Source organism: Propithecus coquereli, unplaced genomic scaffold (assembly GCF_000956105.1).
Source record: "Propithecus coquereli isolate 6110/MARCELLA unplaced genomic scaffold, Pcoq_1.0 Scaffold104, whole genome shotgun sequence".
NCBI lineage: Eukaryota > Metazoa > Chordata > Mammalia > Primates > Indriidae > Propithecus > Propithecus coquereli.
The window spans coordinates 1,142,575-1,147,286 of record NW_012134303.1 but is presented as its reverse complement, the minus strand read 5'-3'; the positions used below and the strand labels follow the sequence as shown (position 1 = coordinate 1,147,286).

Here is a 4,712-nt window from a genome sequence, read left to right as displayed (position 1 = left end):
TTATTCAACATTTACTCTGTGCTGGACACTGTGTTAGGGCTTTATGTACATTTTCTTTCCCTTCCCTCCCCTCCCCTTCCCTCCTCTCCCTTCCCCTCCTTTCCTTTCTTTCTATGAAAAGGAGTACATTTTTCAAAGAGTAACAAATGTCTTGGAATGGTTTACTGTGACAACAGTTTTCTTTGGAAAATTCTCATGTATATTAAAGTATTTTCCTTTGCTGTTCACCCCAAATCCACACCGCATTCACTCATCTATCTCTTTCGTCATCAGTGTGGGTTGAGGTGTCCACACTGTAGAGGGGTCCCTCGCAGAGAGCAGGGCATTTACCCTCCTTATTAACCACCCCTGTACAGGCTTCCCAGACCTTTTCCCATCCCTTCTTAGTCATCCTCTCTCGAGGACATTATGGACACAGCTGCCCAGACCTCTTGCCAGTGTTCGCATCCTCTCTCAGTCACCTCCCCCACCTGCCCTGGGTTGCTCTACGTCAGCCTGCTAAGGACTGCCAAGGGCTGCTCATGATACCTGGTATTTCATCATATGGTTGCCCTGGAGTATGTGTTTTTACAGCGTTCCTTTACACTTATCAGGATTTTTTCTGACAGAATTAGAATCATTCTGTACATAGGTTCCTAGGCTGGGTTTTAGGGTAGGGTATATTTTTTTGCTCATTGCGTTAACATTTTTGTAGAGAACTTTTGTGATGGCGGTACGTTGGTGCCCCCTCGTGACAAAAGCTGGAACTGTAGCTTGAACGTCACTGAGCAGGGGGCTGGGAGGGAGCTGTTTGGCTCAAGCCTACTCTATGGAGCTTTCTGGAAGTATGGGTAGAAAATGGGGCATTTCCAGGCTACAGGAATATTGATGGACTCCAAGCAGAAAGTGAAGATGCTCAGTACTCTGAAGAGAAAGCTCTATGTGAAAGGAAGAAAAGATTACTTTAATTTTTACATTTTGAGCCTTCTTGGTAAACAGCTACAGACCTATGTGAGCAAAAATGGATCCAGGCCACTTATGGTCTTTGCAACCTGCTTTTGCCCTTATGATGACCATTTTTCTATGTAGATACATTTATATGATAACATTTTAAATTACAGCACAATTTTAGTTGGATTTTTTTCACATGAAGTTGGTGTTTCATCATATGGATGCTGCCAAATTTATTTCACCTTGTGACACAAACTTAGTTCCTTTACCACGTTTTATTATAAACAATAGCAAACATAACACCTTTGCTCATATATGTGCAAATACATTTGTAAGCATTTCCTTGTGGTGTTTCTCAAAAAATGCTTTCAAAACCATGAAACCTATAAAATTTTACATTAACACAATACATTGAGAATATTATTACTAATATATATTCCTAACAATATGGTACCACAATGTCTGTGTCTCCAAGTTGGAAATAATGTTAATTATGGCTATAATTGTTTAGGCAACAGATCATTTCTCATTGTTGTCTTCATTGTAACTTATTTTTACTGCCTTCTGTAATTCCATCCTATGGATGTGACATAATCAATTTTCACAACCCCATGTTATTCAGAGTGTTCTGATATTCCCTATTAATCTACACTGTGTGGATGGCATCTTTTTAAGCTCCGTGCCCTGCTGAAGGGCACAGTTCCTATGGCTGTTTGCACTGGTACGCTGAATATGTCCTCTTGGAGCCCAGCAGCTGTCTTTGGAGAATTCTAGTATTGGATTAACAGAACCTGGTTAATGTATGAATGTGTGAATGTGTGTTTGCGTGTGTGTGCTGATAACTATATTGCCCTCTGCTTCCTTTTTCCTCTTAGTGATTTTTTGTCCCTTTTGGTTTCCCCTCCTAAATTCAGGCCCGGGAATGAAGAAAGGGAGTTATTAGGATGGCAGTCCTTATAACCGGATCCTTATCCACATCCTTCACTATGTCCTGAAGATGAATTTCTACAAAACAAATTATTGGTGTAAGTGGTGTGTACCTATGTAGCCCTTTGATAAGTATGGCCATACTGACACCCAGAGAGGTAGTGCCAGTTAGTCTCCCCAAAGTGGAATCATGTGAAAAAGTCTGGAGAGGAGTGAAGTCACAGAGGGCAGGCCCTGGACTCTGTCATGGGCCCACTCTCAAGCCATTGCCATAATTGGAGGACATAGAAGTGATCAGATGTGAATCAGACTTCAGGTAGCATGTGGGGTGGTGGGAAAGGTCATTGGAGGAACACAGGACATAGAGACATCGTGGCTGGGATACAGCCACAGTTTTATATACATTCATGTTTATATAAAACATGCGCATCAGAGTCTTTGTATGAAAAACTTTGGTCATTCCTGTGGTACAACAAAAAACCAAGCCAATATCATATTTAAAATGGCTTTCTTCCAATATAATTTACAGACAATAAAATTTATGAATTTTAAGGGTACAATGTGATGTTTTCAGTACACATATAGAATGTTACCACCATCCCCACAATCAAGTTTTAGATGATTCAGTCACCTTAAGAAATCCTACCATGCTTGAATGCAGTTAAACTGGCACACACCCCTGGCCCCAGCAAATGCAGATAAGTTTTATGAGTCTAGATTTGCTTTTTCTGGACATTTCATGTAAATGGAATCATGCAATATTTGGTCTTTTGCATCTGGCTTCCCTGTTTTAGCATAATTTTTCAAGGTTCATGTATTAATAATATATCGTATCCTGTATCAGGATTCACTCATTTCTATGGCTGAATAATATTTTATTGTATGGATATATCACATTTTGTTCATCAATTCATCTGTTGATGGTCATTTGGATGATTTCCACTTTTTGTCTATTATGAATGATGATGCTACATATATTTATGTACAAGTTTTTATGTAGACGGGTTTTCATTTCTCTTGGGTATGTGCCTAAAAGTTGAATGACTGGGTCCTATGGTAATTCCCTGTTTATCCATTTGAAGAACTGCCAGACGACTTTCATAACCCTTACATTCTTGAGCAATACAGACTTAGTCTGTTGTTTTTCTTGTGATTAGACCATGGTTGTAGGTTTTAAGAAAGACTACCCCTGAGTGGAAGTGCCCTTCTTGTCACATCACATCTGGGGGATACATGCTGCCTACGTGACATGGACGTGACTGGTGATGTTAAGCTTCATCACTTGGTTAAGGTGGTGTCTGTCAAATTTCTCCAGTGTACAGTAAATACTTTCCATTCTCCTAGAGAGGATGTGGAGAGAAGGTAAATACTGACACGAATTTCCCAGTGAGTCAGGCCCATTGCTACGTGGTGGATGAGTGCCCTGATGGGGCTGGGGGAAGGAAAGAAGGCAGTTCCACCATTTCCAGTCAACTGAGTCATGGACCCCATGATGGAGTTTGAGGTAAGAGAATGAAGTCACCACCCACCCCATTTCTTCCTGTTTCCTTGGTTTTCCTGTCCCTTTATTCCTCCCTGCCACTCCCCCGCCCCATTTTATGTGAGAGAAGCGTGTTTCCTTTGTGCTCTTGAGGGGTGAAATGAAAGCCTCATACTATATCTGTCCGACAGGATATAATATGATGCCAGACCCAAGCCAGCAACTCTGGGACAGTCTCATCTCACGGGTAAGTCACTTCACTCTCTTAGCCTCACTTGGAAAATAGATATTTCTGTCATGTGTGGGCTCCTTGCTGTGTGGTAGTGATGGCAAGGGGCACAGAAGCAGGTGGAGATGGAGCGCTTGGTGGATGAGCCAGCACCAGGCCATTCACTTCAGTGCCTGTGCTTCTTCATCCACCATTCTCATCGTTGGGCACCTCCCATCTTTCCCTTCTGAGGGAACCCCAATTCCTGCCTTCTGTCTATATCCTGTGCAGTCACAAAGGGTGGAAATTAAGGTGTGGGAAGGGGGCAAAGATTGAGAGAGCAGCAGAGGTGTCTCTTGAAGGACCTGCTATTTTTTGCTCTCCTCTCTTGGAGGACATGGGGAAAAGGAGGATAATCATTGCCCCTTGTTCTACCTGCTGGCATGTTCCCTTATTTCTCCCGACAGTTAACCTTAGAGACCTGCTAATCCATGTGACCCCACAGCTTGGCCTCATGGCTCAAAGGACAGGATTTCGTCTTCATCATCCTCTTCTTCAACATGAGGGATTGTTGAGCAAGTACTCATAGGGCCCAATACTGGGGACATGTAAAACCATCATCTTCCAAATGGGAAGCTTCTGGTTATATTGTGGGGGAGGGCAAGAGGTGGAACCTCATTCCAGTCCTGCCACTAATCTGGAGAAGGTCTTAGTCTCTTTGTGCTGGAGATTGGTCATCTGGGAAATGGGACTCACCATACTTTCTTCACACTGCTGTCCTAATGAGTAAATGGAATAAGCCATATATTTATATAATTATGTTAGTCCGTTTAATGTGGCTATAAAAGAATACTTGAGGCTGGGTAACTTATAAAGAAAAGAGGTTTATTTGGCTTATGTTTCAGATGGTTGGAATGTTTAAGATTGAGCATCTGCCTCTGGTGAGGGCTTCAGGTGGCTTCCACTCAATGGTAGAAGGCCTTCATGGAGCTGGCTTGTGCAGAGATCACATGGTAAGAGTGGGCCGGGCGTGGTGGCTCACGCCTGTAATCCTAGCACTCTGGGAGGCCAAGGCAGGTGGATCGCTTGAGGTCAGGAGTTCAAGACCAGCCTCAGCAAGAGAGAGACCCCGTCTCTACTAAAAATAGAAAGAAATTACTTGGACAG

The 4,712-nt window shown here is 42.6% G+C and overlaps 1 long non-coding RNA gene across 1 annotated transcript; it reads left to right on the top strand.

The window, feature by feature from the left end:
• Nucleotides 1–3,291: 3,291 nt before the first annotated feature.
• LOC105811023 lies at nt 3,292–4,133 on the top strand. Its single transcript, XR_001137531.1, has 3 exons — nt 3,292–3,361; nt 3,529–3,584; nt 4,013–4,133. It is a non-coding gene; the product is annotated as an uncharacterized LOC105811023 (long non-coding RNA).
• Nucleotides 4,134–4,712: the final 579 nt, after the last annotated feature.